Source organism: Mesocricetus auratus, unplaced genomic scaffold, assembly GCF_017639785.1.
Source record: "Mesocricetus auratus isolate SY011 unplaced genomic scaffold, BCM_Maur_2.0 Super-Scaffold_100008, whole genome shotgun sequence".
In the NCBI taxonomy this organism is placed as follows: Eukaryota; Metazoa; Chordata; class Mammalia; order Rodentia; family Cricetidae; genus Mesocricetus; species Mesocricetus auratus.
In genome coordinates, this window is record NW_024429192.1 from 60,217,494 (window position 1) to 60,233,054 (window position 15,561).

Genomic DNA, 15,561 nt, shown 5'->3' on the forward strand with positions numbered 1-15,561 from the left:
CTGCCAGGATCAGAGTTATGTTTTTTAAGTGGGGTATATCTATACAGCACCAAGTCTTCCCTTTCAGGAACATTCCTTTCCCAGGTTGCCCTAATACTTCATGTGATGTCTGGTACCCTGGTTCCTTTGGGATAAATTATATCGGTGTCATTATGTGATTGGCTACTACAGGTCACAAAACCAACCTAGTGGTATGGGGACATCTGTTCTGTCCTGTGTGTCTGTGTAATAAAAGGCCCCAGTAGGATGAGCAATGAGCTTGAGAACAGTGTTAACAGTGCCTCACATCTGGGGAAGCTTCAGGGTTGGGCCAACATTAATTAGTATAATGAAGGTCTTCACCTCTCTAATAAGGGCTTAGGATTTCATCCCAGATCAGTCAACTGGATTACAGGTCCAACTAAAGGGCACAGTGAAGTGCATGGGCATCTGAGAACAGGAGACTGATACAGGCTACCAAGTCTAGAAATACAGGCTATAATATAATAGATGGTTTATTGATATCACATTATGTATGGCAATATAATATCTATGTTTCCAGACTTCGTGGCCACGCTGTAGCAAACACTATTATTTACATCAAGCAGTCCGGTGTCATGGATTGCCATTAATGGTGCATTACATGCCCTACCTAAATGAATCCTTGAAGCCCTATGAACTGGAAACTGCCATCATTTCCATGGGAATGGGTCAGGAAACTGAGGCATAAGGAATTTAGTATCCAGTCCACATTCCTCTGTTGGTAAGAAGAAGAACCAAGCCTCCAGCCTGGAGAGACGTGGTCTAGAGCCCAGCATGCTTTAGCTGCCTTTTCAGGAGGACCAGAGGTCACAGTGCTTCATCAAAGAGCAGATGAGCACACATTTGGGGTGCTCTATCTTACTCTTTTTTTTTTTTGAGACAAGGTAGGTTTGGAGACTGTCCTGACACTCTCTTTGAAGACCAGGCTGGCCTCAAACTCACAGAGATCCGCCTGCCTCTGCTTCCCAAGTGCTGGGATTAAAGGCGTGCACCACCATCTCCCAGCTATCTTACTCTTTTTTAAAATCACACAACGTAATTAGCATCTGGACAGTCATCCCTCGGTATCTGAGGGAAGTAGTTCTAGCCTGCTCCTCTCTGGGTACCAAATGCTCTCATATGAAACAGCGTCATATTTGTATGTAAGCAGGCATATATCCTCTTGGGTGCTTTAAATTGTCTCTAGGAAATCTACAATACCTATTGCTATGTCAATTCTATGTAAATAGCTGTTGTGTCATTTATAGAATAATAAGGGGAAAATGTGTACATGTTTCACACAGGTACTTTTTCTGATTTTTCTTCAGTCTGTGATTGGTCATTTTGCTGGGATGGGATTGCAGATGTGGAGTTCTGACTACGCTGTACCAAGCAGCTGGCCAACCAGGCAAGGGCAATGACTCAATTTTATATGTGAAAAAGCTGAGCCTTTGACAGAATCCCTATCTACCAAATAACAGGGCCAAGTCTGCTGACTCAAGGGTCACTTGAATTCAACTCATTGCCTATGTTAGGCTGCATGAGAGCTAATACTGAAGAAGGTGCCTGATGCTCTCTGCCTTTTATATTACTTCCTCCTGCACCTGCTGTGACTTTTGTGTAATAATTTGACTCCATGGAAATTCTGATAGATGTCTTCTGCAGCTAGGTCATGAAAGGCATTAAAATTTCGGTCTGTCTTAATCTCTTGGATTGTCACTTGTGGGGAGCCAGCTATCAGGTTGTGAGGACACTCCAGCAGCCCATCAATAGGCAGTGAATACTTCTGTCAGCATACCTCAGCCAGAACTAATTTGCCAACCACACCAGCAAGTGCCGTTGGAAACAAGCCTACCACCCTCACTCAGATGATCGTGGACCCGGCTGACACTTTGACCGCAATTCCATGGAGATCTCAAACCATGTCCACTTGAATAAGTCACTTGTGAGTTTCTGACTGACAGATATCATGATATGGTAAATACTTAGAGAGTTGCCTTAGCTACTTGAAAGACTTTTAGCTGTCTGTTGTTGCTGCTGCTGCTGTTAGTCTGTTTTAATGGGAGAAAATTCATCATGGTTCCAGCTTCAATCAATGACCTAGGACTCTAACTGGAAATATGATCTTCAGAAAATCTTCAACACATCCTCTGGAACTCAGTTTACTTCCATGCTGAATAACAATCTAAGTCTACTTGAGAATCATACTCAAGGTAACTGATAAGCCATTACATCTGGGTTCAGAGAATGCCTGCATAAAAATGGACTCCTGGTTTATGAAAGCTCTCTCATTGATGCCCCTGGGACATGTGAGTATCCAAAGAGTTCTTCATTTGTGAATGTAGCCTGTCAAGTCATGAGGGCCTGATTTAGGTCCATGGTAACAACAGCCCCCAATGGTTACTGAGTATCACTTATGTTCCATGCCAAATTATCTCAAAAGAAGTGCCTTTGCAATACGCTGATTAGTTCACTAGCAATGCCCTTCCCTACTCCCACCCATCATCTTCATTCATCCCTTCCTTGTCCTAGGTTCACTTCATGCCACAAGACACTGCCCTCTGAACAACCCACAGTAGGAGTAGCTTCAGATAGCTGGCCGAGGTGTGCCGTCAAAAGTGTATTAACCAGCTCTCTATAAGGGAGCATCTTGGTCAGACTTTTCATTGTTACATTATAGACTATGACATAAGCAACTTGGGAAGGAAAGGGTTTATTTCAGCTTACAGTTCTACACGGCATCCATCGCTGAGGAACATCAAAGCAGGAACTAAGGAACCTGGAGGCAGGAGCCGACGCAGAGGACATGGAGGAGTGCTGCCCACTGCCTTGCTCCTCATGGCTTAACCACTCTGCTTACTTACAGTACCCAGGGCCACCCACTCTCCAGGGGTGGCAGCACCTACTTCAATCATCAATCAAGAAATGTACCACAGGCTAGCCCATCTGGTGGGAACATTTCCTTAGTTGAGGCTGCCCCTTCCAAAATGACTGGAGCCTGTGCGAAGTTGACATAAAACTACGAGCACGAGAGAGAACTCGTTATTTCTGTGTTGTCACTGCTTCCACCATCAATGATTAGATCAGCTGCCAGCCTCACGCCCTGAATACAGAATGGGGAAATATGTGTGGTCTGTTCTTACACCTCTGTTTCCAGCACTTCTCTCATCCTCTTGTCTTCTTGACTGTTATGAAATATCTTTGGGATGTGACCTCTCACCCACAGTGTCTCTCCTTCAGCCTCAACCTCCTCCACCATTGCTCGGTTATTGCAAGAGGCTCTACTCCTTCTCTGCAGATCCTCCTCACTCCCATCCCTCTTCCGCAGTCTCATGCACGCATAGCCTGCCATCATCTCCTGCCACAGCACCATCCATTCTGAGACTCATCTAAGCCCGAGGTAGTCAATGGAGCTGTCAAAGTTATTAAGTATATGATCTCTTGATGGCCCAACCCCTGTATACTTCACTCACCTACACACACACACACACACACACACACACACACACACACACACACACACACACAGTCCCAGCACACCTCTCTGATCAGTCATGCTTCAGCTTATGTCCCCATGGCAAGTTTATGCCTGGAAATCCCTTATTCCCAGTCACAAATCTCTCTCCCTTCTCTGGATGTGTCACTATTGTCTCCGTCCCTGCTAAGTACCACTTCCCCCAGTTTCCTTGTTTAATGATATGGTACAGGGGGTCTCAATTTCCTTGATGGGCTACTTCTCATGGAGTCCTGGCTGGTTCCTTCCCAAAGCCACAGACTCCTCCAGGCAGCAGGACTCTTTGATGAGTCTCCCATTCTTCCATGCCTAGCTCCATGCCCTGGCAATAGAAGAACCTATTTGGATCCAGAAAGGGCAGAGTTGTGTGAGAGGAGGACAGTGGGGTGAGGTCATGGAAAAGAAGTAGTCAATGTCCTACTCTGCCTAGGAAGTCAGAGAGGTGTGGGTGGCTGAGAGGGGGATGGGAAAGGGGACACTAAGGGACAGGAGCCCATCTAGAGCCCTCTACCATGGTTCAGACTCCTAGAACCACCACCTCCCCTCAATCCAGTTTCTCTGTTTGTCTCTCCAGAGTGAATGGCCTACTCTCAGTCGTTAAAATTCCACTCTCGAGGTTCTGTGTCTTATATTGCTTTAAACTGGATAATTATGGACTAGAAACAAGCTCTTGTTAAGGGCTGTGGTCTAGATCTTAACTCAGAGAGTGGAGGGTAGTCAGTTCTCTCTCCCCAGTAACATCGAAACTTAAGTCACTGATTAAATGGACCATGGTTTGGATCTCAACTGTAAGAAAATGCCCTTAACATGTTAGTTCTGGCCCACTTACTAAGGGCTGAGCAAGTCTCCTCATTCCGGCTAGTTTCTCTATCAGAAAAAAAGAAAGAAAAATCTGTGACCAGAAAGGTCACCGCTAGCTCTGAAACTGTGACTCTTAGTCAATAACCCCTCTTTGTAAATAAAAATAATTATCTCTGTCCAAAGCCAGGTGTGGTGGCTCATGACTATATTCCTAACACTAGGCAAAGGCAGAACAATTGCCAAAACAGTCAAGTCCACCCTGGTCTTCATAGCAAGTCATTGTCTCAAAATAATAACAATAATATAAAAATTAACTTCTACCCATCTCAAAAATGTATTTACAATAAAATGACATAATGGAAATAAAAATGCTATGGTAAGCTGTAACTTTGCTTTATTAGTTTTCATAAGTAAAACAGTATATGAATACTGTTTTATTGATGTTTCTGAGTTATCTAAGTCAATTTTACCATGATTACGGACATCATGGTGAATGTTAATTTAAGACAGAAGCAAGAAAATACCAAAGGCGTGTCCTCTGAAGTGGGTGCTGTTTTCGTGGCTGAACCAACTCAGGAATCACAGGCCAGGTATGGTGGCCTGCATCTTAACGACAGAGAGGCTGAGACACAAAGACCTAGAGTCTGGGTTGCATAGTGAGTTCTAGACCAGCCTGGCTTGTCCAGTAAGCCTTGTCTCAGAGACAAAAATCAAAGAAGCAGCAACAGGAACTAAACCTTGGCTAAGCTATGGACGGGCCACGAGCCAAGCCTGTGTCTATAGTTTTCTGATTCCTCTCTCATTCACAGAGTTCTATTCGAAGGACTGGCCAGGTAAATCCATGTTTATTCTTAGGCCATTTAAATGCATGTTTATTCTAAGGCTTGTCCTGAATGTTCAGTCAGCCTGTTAACAAATGTGCTGAGGGGAATTAAAGTAACTCATGCCTGTTTGCCTTTCCCAGGCAGAGCATAACTAGGCCACCGTGCTGTGTCAAAGCCTCTTGGCCGTTGCTATCACTCAGCTGCTAAAAGGCAAGGTCAAGATTCAGAAGTAAGACAGGTCTCACTTTGATCTTCAAGATCACGGCCACACTCTGCCCCAGAAGCCTGTATCCTTGTGTCTCCAAGCACAATAAAAATATGACTAGGAAATCTTTATAGTGTCCTTGAGCGTCACTATACCCAGAATGAGTGAAGCCATAAGACAATATAACTGAATCACTGCATTGCTTTTACCTAAAAATGGTTGCCCACCACTACTCTATGCTGAAGCTATGGAATTAGCCCCTCTTTGTCTTGCTTCATAGAGGAGCAGAGACCCAAAGACAGACCAGTTATCGGGGCAGCTTTTGTGGGTGATACTGGAGGTGCAGTTCTTATTTCAGGAGTGTCATTTGATGCCTAGACTGCAATATCAATCCCTGTGCGACTCACTCTTCATTAGCATACAGGTATGTGACCTACACAGGTGGACAGGAGCAGATGGGCAGGTGACCAAACCATGGGTGACATATCTATCTTGTAGTGACATGGAATCTTCTGCTGATGGGAGACCCTGAATAAAAAAGCATGGCTTACTTTTGTCCCCACCACAGACATAGTTAGCCAGGGCCACCACAGCCCAGGAACCTCTCTGTATCTAAAACATGGCCTGCTGGAAAATGGTATGAAAGCAAACCCACAGATATTTTGTGACCTAAATCACATTAACGATATCTAACGCAAAGCCCTCGATATTTCTAAATTAATTTACGGATAAAGATGTGCATTTCTCTTGCCTGCCATCTCCTAGGAAAGCCTTACTAATTAACATAATATTGAATTATTCCAAATCTGTTAGAAAATAGCCATTAGCCCAGACTCCTCCACAGCGGCGTCAGGCTACTGTGTCTCCTCCGTGAACCCTTCAACTCCTGCATTCACACACGCCCATGATCTAGCTACTGAAGAAGTAACACTTAGCTAAGCAGAGGACCCACGCCAGGACCCTGTTTGGGCCAATGACTGTTTAGACTGGGAGTGCCCACACTCTGCCGTGTGCCTAATCCTTGGCTATCATTGTGGTTTTCTATACTGAGTCACTTGCAGTCAGTCATTCAGGGCACTGCTGTTCACACTTGGGCCACTAGGTCTGGCTAGAAGGGATCCCAGCATAGGGGTGTAAGTCATGAGTCCCAGCATAGCCGCAGGGTAAATGCCCAGAGCCTAGGCAGGCCCTGCTTTAGCCCTAGGGTAAGAGTAGGAAATGGCCTCTGTGACTAGCACATAGTGTGGCCTCCTTCCCCTCAACTGTGCCCCAAAGCCCAGTGTGAGGTGCCTTTTAAAACCCAGAAATAATAACACCTAACAGCCGTATGGGCAAGTCCTTAACCTGCTGTCTGTGTCCACATTCCCTCAGCTCAGTCCAATGGAGAGAGGTAATGACCTACCCTAGGTTTAATTAACATCTGGGCCCTGCAGCTGGGAGAGTCCCAAACCCACTTCTCCCTGTAATTGCAAGTCTTTATTTATTTGGGCACTTTGATGACAGTCACACAATAGAAGTGATGGCCCCAACCCCACCCACTCCCTTGTACTCACCAGCTGCCATCCTCCCCATTATTCCCTTCCCATCTTCCCAGGGCTCCTTAGCCATCCCCTCTGGCCTGTGCCTTTTCCCCCTCATTGAACTCTTAGAAGCAGGAGTCTTGGAGTCCAAGCCTGGCTCTGAAGCCAGCAGTACTTTGCTGTGTACAGTATGTGCCACCTTGTTCTTTCTGCTGCTCTCTATTCTTTACTACTAGGTCTTTTACCCAAAAGTTGAGTTATTAATACTCCCCTGGCTGTGCGACTCGCTGGATGACTATGAACATCAGAGAGAAGTTAGCCAAGAGCATTGCTGTTAGGTCAAATGTACTATGCACACAGAAAAGTGACTTCCTCGGCATGGGGGTATGGATGTGGGGACCACTGACTACAGGATCTGACCTTTAATATCACAAGTTCCCAAGAAAACACTTCTTGGGACATTGTGGTTGCAGCAGGAACTGAATGAAACAGAGAAGATAACAGCGGTCAGAATCCCTCTCTGGCATCCTCTGCTCCCTTCCACCATGCTGAGTCACAGCCTTACCTGGCAATTCCATGAGATACAGCTTCTGTTCATGGTTTCCTTCGAACTGAACAATGTCACAGTTCTCCCTATTTACGAATGATCATGAGATAGACGCCTCAGAATTGCATCACTTGGGACACGCAGAGGGAGCCACAAACAGCCTCTGAATTGCTAGTGTGCTTCCCTTCTGGGTGTTGAGTACACCCAGCTTGTTTACTGGGTTTTCTTTATTCTTTTCTCACTTTCTTTTTGTCTCCTTCTTTCTTGACAATGACACCTTAACTTCAACTATTTACAGATTCATCACTAAAGTTATTAAAAGATAATAGCAAAAATCTCTTCAATAGTCAATTTCCCAGATATCCTTTAGGAACTATAAGCATATTGAAATATTGAAAAATATGCCAGGCTAAATCAAAGTATTCCTAAAGCATATTGTGTGGTTTATTTTTAAACTGGTGTTATCATATGCTAATAAAAAAACAAAACTCCAACCAACACAGCATAGTACGGTCAAATACACCAGATAATGATGTTTTAGTCAGTGACCAGGCACATTTACAAGTGACAGTATAGCCACCTGGGTTTGTGTAGGTATGTTCTATAACACTAACACAATGACAAAAACCTCCTAACACCACCATTAAGTGATGCATAATTATACAAAAGTTTCTTGCACACTCAGGTAAGTTCTGACTGAAGGCAGTGAGCTCCACATTGCTGGAAATTGAACATGGATCCTTGAGGATAGTGGGCAAGCACTCTAGCACTGAGCTACAGCCTCAGTCCAGTGATTAGACTTTTCCCAGACACCATGTGGGGTCATGGCAGGAAGTGGGATTTATTCACGGAAGTGGTTCACAAACTTCCAAATGCTGTGGCCCTTTAATACATAAACTATCTGCCTATCTCCACATGCCACTTGCCCGTTCCCTGACACTGTGCTAGGGGTTATAGGCATGAGACCACGCCCAGCTTTTTATGTGGGTGTTGGGGATGACCCAAATTCAGGACCCATGCTTGCTTAGCAGGAAATTTACTGAAGAAGCCGTCTTCCCAGCCAAGGAAGAGAACTTTTAATATTTGGACTGATTAAAGTCCTATCTTTCAATATTAAAATGTGATCATATGAACAGACTTGCAAATGGTTAGCCATGACCCCTTTCTGCATGTTATAGTCTCTGTCTGTACCTCTCTTCTCCATGTCCTTTTCTGTCCTGGTTTTACTTATTGTTGCTGTTATCAACTTGACACATGCTACAACTGGGAAAAAGAACCTCAGTTGGAGCAATGCCTCCACCAAGTTACCTACAGACACTTGTCCGTGGGGCATTTTCTTGATTAATAGTTGATATGGGAGGGTTCTCATCTGTAAGTTATGCCACTCCTGGACAGATAGCCCCCAGGCTATATAAGAAAGCAGACTCAGCAAGCCATGAAGAACAAGACAGTAAAAAACCACTCTTCCCAACCTCCGCTTCAGTTCCTGTCTCCAGATCCCTGCTTTGGATTCCCATCTGGCCTTCCCTTCACAATGGACTGAGCTGTACAATGAGATAAACTTTCACCCCCAAGTTGCTTTTGGTCGTTGTCTTTATCACAGCAGTAGAAAACCAAACCAAGACACTGTCCCTCATCTTCTAAAGAACACAGACTACTACCCTTGCACTGACAGGTACAACTCAGTTCTGCGCTCTAACCAAGGAAATGTGGCTTGACCTATTAGAGCCTTGTAAATGGCCATGACCACTATAGGAGGCTCTCTGCATGGATGCAGAGGAAAGAGCTCTTGCGTCTTGGAGTAAGGGTCAGAATCTTTTTATGTGAAGCGTAGGGTAGCAACCTTTCAGGCTGTGGGTTGCATAGTCGTGTGAGTTCACTTTCTGTCACTATAACAAGAAGAACATACAAGACAACTCATGAAAAGAAAATTTTTGTTTTATTTTGTTTTGAAGAGTCCACAGTTCACAATTTTGGAGAGTCCAGCCCATGCCACATTGTCCCCATCACCCTGAGTCTGTCATGAGGCAGCTCGTTGTGGCAGGAGGACATAGAGAGAAACCACTCACCTCATTAACAGGGAGGCAAAGAGAAGGGAAGAGTCCTGAGGTCCTACAGTCCCCTTTGTGACTCTGTCCCCAAGACCTAAGGACCTTTTACTATGCCTACCTCGTAAGCATTCCTCCAAAGCTTTACACATAGACCTTTGGTAGATACTTACCCAAATCATAGCAACAGTATTGCAATTATAGTCAGTCCTTTATATACTAAAGCTTCACATTTATAAATTCGACCTGCCATGTAAAAATGATAATAAATAATAATAATAATACAATCAAAATGCAAATTAAAACAAGCGTATGTCAACTACCACAGAATTTACATTTTAATAGTTACTATAAAACAAATACGGTTTAAGGTATACTAGGGGACCTGCCTAAGTTGTACCACAAGTAAATATCATTTACACAAAGGACTTAAACACCCTCAGATTTTGTAATCTGTGAGGGAGTCAAAAGGCACTCCCAGAACCAAGTCCCCTAAGATACCAAGGGATAGAATATGTTAGACACCACTTTTGTGGTGTACGAGCAAGAATAGGAAATATGCAAATGAACAGGTGTGACTGTGTTTTACCAAAACTTCACATACAAAAACAAGAGTCTTGTCTGAGAAAATGGTAGAGTCACAACGTAGAAGGAGATTGGGTCCCTGAATGGCTGACTCCCTGGCAACCAGAATTCTTCATATTTAATGTCATCTGACTTGTTAATGTAACTAGTATCTTTTACCCCATCGGTCTGCCATACTCTCTTTATAGATGCCATGTTTGTGGATGGAAAAGTGGAGCAAAGAGGAGGGAGAGAAATTAAGTGTTCTTCTGGAGAAGACCTTAGCAAACACTAGAGGGCCAGGAACTTAGCTAGAGGAGAAATTGCCTAAGATGCACCCCTGTTTGATCCCCAGTTCTGCATTGACTTGGTGTGGTGGCCCATACCTGTAATTACAGCACTCAGAAGTGGCCACATGGGGTTCCGAAATTCAAAGTTGTTGGGGAAGTCCTGTGTATATGTCAATAAATTACTGCTGGCCAATAGGAATCTAGATAGGTGGGGCTAGGAGTCCAGGAGGATTCTGGGAAGGAGAAACACAAGAGAGTTCGAGATGTAACGCCATGGGGTAGGAGCCCGGAACTATTCTCCGGTAAGAGACATACTTAGATTAACAATTATGGGGTAATTACTTAAGTCAGAGCTAGCCAGTAAGAAACAAGCAAGGCCAACAGCTTCATAATTAATACAGCATCTTGTGTGTTTATTTGGGGACTACAAAGCGGCAGAGCCCAGGCAACTGGCGGAAGATAAACCAAAGCGGCTAGCAAAGAAAAAGCTTCTCTTAACACAAAGTCAACTTCCTAGTGAGTTCAAGGCTATCCTGAACCACACAAAATCCTGTAAAATTTTTTTTCAATAAATTAGCTAGAGAAATACTTCAGTGGTACTAGCTCACTTACTAAGCCCAAAGCCCTGTATTCAATCCACAGCACAGAATAAACAATGCCTACATGCCTATAATCCCAACACTTCAAGGGTACAGCTAGGAGGAACAGAAGTTCAAAGTCATCTTCAACTACATTGAAGTTTAAGGCTAACCTGAGATACACATAAGACTCTGTCTAAAAACAAAACAAAACAAACAAAGACACACTCTGGTACCCAGGCTTGGCAGCAAGCATCTTTATCCCCTGAGCCATAACCCCCTCTCGTCTTGGGGATACCACTTTTCATGTTGAAGTGGTATCATACACTTGGCACACAACAAGTGTGCTTTCAGAGAGGGAGAGAACCAGAAAGAATGAAGGCCTGCACCCACTCAGATGGAAACGGCCTAGCTTGCAGATGGGCAGTAGTATCATTTTGAGAATGGAAGGTGCTTTCACTATAATTATGTGAGGGCACGTGGTACTTGCCAGGGCTGCCTTGAGCAAGCTGCAATCTGAGGCAAGTCTGATGATCCAATGCCTTTGGAGTCATGGTCTTTGGCCACCTAAAACATTCCCAGGGGGAACTGGTGGGTTTTGATCAGCACAAGGACCCCTTAATACTGAAAACACAAGTAGAAATTGAGAGCATAATGGAGGAAAGGGTGATGTGGTTTGAAGTTTTTCTTGGCAGGAATCTAAGAGAGATCAGCATGGTGCTCTCACTGCCCATTTCACACCGAAGCCAACCACAACAGCTGGAGTGTGCAGCTTGTGTTCTGAGCATCGTTCCGGCCATGCCCACCCACAGGGCACGCACATGTGGACAGGCATGTGTGCACACTTGTGCACACACACGCACCCCCTCCCATTTTATATTCACAGAAGAATCCTAAGAGGGCCTGCATGGACTCTTTTCCAGTATATAATGTCTCCGAGAAAAACCTCCGGCCCTCCACACTTCTGTGTCTCTCTCTTCAAAATTGCTTCAAAAGAATCTATGTGCATCTCAGAGACTTCTAAGAGGCAAATATTTATAGGAGGACAGAGAGAGAGAGAGAGAGAGAGAGAGAGAGAGAGAGAGAGAGAGAGAGAGAGAGAGAGAGAGAGAGAGAGAGAGAGAGAGAGAGAGAGAGAAAGAGAGGAGAGGGGCATTAATCACACCAGCAATATTGATCTAGAGCAAAAATCAAATGCTGGTACTGCACCCCATTACATGGAACAAATACAAATTCATCCAGAGAGCACAGAGCGGTGCTACACTCCTCTGCCACAGCTGATGGAAGTCACTGGTGTAGAGATGGCGCAGAAGCCATGTAGGCACCTAACATTTTGGGAGGAATGTTAGCCTGTAAACTTTCCCTGTGCCGTGTTAATACTTACCTACAGTTTCCTACTCCTAATTCATTGTGTCCTCATCTTCATACATTTGCCCTCGATGGGCACTGGAACACAGTCCATGGGAACTGCCCCTGTCTGTGGACTCACTTGGTGTGTGGGAGCCCCACAGAGGCGCTCAGGCCAATTGTCATTTCACCTGACTGCCATAGCAGCAACGACTCCTTCCCTACACGCACTTTATCCAGCGTTTACACAGCCACTGGTTAGGTTCCCAGCCCAAAAGCAATCAAAAGAATTTTCTGTCAGGTTTTAGTGTTTCTATCCCACATGAAGAGCTGCCCCAGTGGAAAGTTGCCCTAGGCAAAAGAGCTGTTCTGTGTAAAGCCAGGGCTAGAACTAGATGAAAAACTCATTTCCTCTTTAGCTATACTTTACAGCCTTGCCCACAGAAACACCCCCACCCAATCTGATGGCTAATCTTGGACATTGGCTAGGATCAAGGGAAGGGAATGGAAGGTTTAGGGCACATGACTGAAGTCATGTAATCTCAATGGTGTGAGCATGTCTAAAGGGGCTGACTGGTCATGGATTCTGCCAATTCCTTCACTTATGAGCTACCTCCAATGCGAGAATGGGCCACACAGGACGTGGTGTGTCTGTAAATCTCTTCTGGACAAGCAGTGTGCTTTTGCCTAGGCAAAAACAGCGGCTCTTCCAAAGAATCCGTGCTCTTCTCCTGGAAATCAGATGCACAGATGCCCCTGCCATTCAGGACACCAAAGTAGAGGTGACCCACAAAGGATAGATTTCCCTTCAGGGGAAGCCTCAGGAAAAGATACCAGCACTGTGGCTAACTACTGCTGGTTTTCTTGGTCTGTAGGTGGTGTCTGGGAGTCATTTGCAAGCCCTGACCTGTCACACAGAGCCCATAGTGTGCTGATGCAGGACCTGGTGGCCCTACCACCCTCCTTCTTTGAACTCATGTGACCTTGGGAACATCGCTTTCTCTTTCTAGTTCAGTGCAAGGCTGGCACCTTTAGGGATGTGGAATGTGGGTATAGGAGAACATCTGTGATGTTATGAGAACTCCCTGCAACAAAACATGCCCTAATACCCTCTCTGTTCCGCCTGTCCTTGTTCCTGAAATCTCCTTATCATTAGGAAAGAGTGCAGGATGCCCACTAAGCTTAAGGAGACCAAACTGGGTACTTCAGCAGTTGGAAGGGGGTGACACTCTTATCCCTGATACATGCAGCTGACACTTATTCTCAATTCCATGGGACTCCTCATTACTGCTGCAGGGTTCTAGAAGAGGGTTGTAAGACAACTTGGAAAGAGACTGGGGATGAAATTGCCCTCTGAACCCTAATCTGGGCTCTACTATGAACTTTTTGTGACATGTGTTTAAAAATCCTTCTTGGCTGGGCGGTGGTAGTGCAAGCCTTTAATCCCAGAACTTGGGAGGCAGAGGCAGTTGGATCTCTGTGAGTTCAAGACCAGGTTGGTCTACAAGAGCTAGTTCCAGGACAGTCTCCAAAGCCACAGAGAAACTCTGTTTCAAGAAACCAAAAAACAAATCCTTTTTGGCCTCAGTTTCCCCATTTATAATATAAAAGGATTAGAGTCTGAGGGTTGGTGTGACTCTCAGAATTAGAAAGGACCCTGGAGGTGAGCCTAAGACCTTGTCAGCCAAGGTTGGATCACGCTGGAATCCCAGCCAGGGAATCATACATTGCTGGGGATGCAGAGTTAGGAGTGGGTATGGATCCAGGAGAGGAGAGGCCAGATGTTAGAATGAACAATCACCAAGACAGCCAGATCCTATGTGTAGACTTGGCTGAGGTGGGTCATAGATTCTGCTGTGACCAAAGCACCCTGCTGTCAGAAGCCCTTGTGGTCCTGGATGGCATCTGTAGGCTTTGGTGAATTTCCTCAGACTGAAATCCAGCTGCTTCTGAATTCATGTACACTGTGATGTGTGTATGTAGTCTAAGACCTGGACTCAGACACTCAAAATTCTGTTCTAATTTACCAAGTGATCTTAGACAAGGATTTGAGCAGTATAATGCACAGAAGCAAGATACCTATTTGTATCAAAGCCAATTCCAAAAGAACCATCGTCCTCCGAGCCAGAACCACCACTCCTTGGATGGCTGAGGAAAAATCATGGGAGCCAAAGCTCAGGTAAAAGTAAGAAATGGAACCAACTTCCCACCTCACCCAACACTGGGCTCCGAAACTTGATTCCCCTGCCTAGGTGGTGACCTTGAGACTTTGCATGCTCTAATTCTAGCCTGGAGTGGAACGACATCTTCCCTCCCTTGGAGTATTTTCTGAGTACCTACTAGATACAAACCTCTGTGCTCTGTAGAGTGAATCAGAGATGCCTAAGACATGTGCCAGAGAGGAAGGATACAGGTGATTAATAACCGTGATGCCATGGAAAGAACTCCCCGCTCTTGCCTTAGACCTGCTCTTCCAGGGCGGGGTCTGGCTAGACCAGCTCTCAAGGGTGGAAGAGCAGATCAAGCTGCCCTGAGAACTGCCGGCCACCCCCCCCCCACCCGCAGTATTCTTCTCAGGAAGGCAGGCACTTGTCCCCTCTCACCTCACTGTGTATCTTGTTCATATTCGTTCACATACAGTGGTGGTATGCTAACCGACATCAAAGACATTTATCAGTTAGCGTCTATATACTTGAAGGGTGGGGAAGCTTCCAGTTCTTGCTATCCAGAGGCCAGTGACAGAACTTTGTCTTAGGACTTGGACCCTGGGGCCTTCCTGTGTGGCTTTGGCCAGGATAAACCCTTTATAGTCCAAGTTCTTCATCTCTTGAATGCAGGGCCAGGGTCACAGAGGGGGCTAAAATTTCATGAGTAGTGATGACTGATAGCAACATGCTTGCCTTGCTTTCCCTTTAACATTTGTGGGTTTTATTTTGCTTTTGGGTAACTGAATTGCTGAGCATCTCTGTGGAAAGATTGGAAATGAAGCCAGGACTGGGTTCAGACTGTAGCAGTAGAAGCTGTGTGTGTACAGTGGGAATAATGCATTCACAGAAGGAAGCAGGATTGGAGAGCAATAAAGAGGGAGACAGAAATGGAGTCTGTTGAAAGGGCCACTGTCCATGGCAGTTAGAAATAAAGACTTTCATTGGTGCCATTGGATACCCCAAGGCAGAGGAAGGAACAGCTGCCACCTAGCCCTTCAAACCAACAAAGTGGTGACTAGTCATGGCTGCTCAAGTTGGGTTACCTCAGAGCTTGCAGAAAAATATGGTGGCAGGGACCTTTGGACTATGAACAGAGGGGAGCCGGCAGGAACAGAA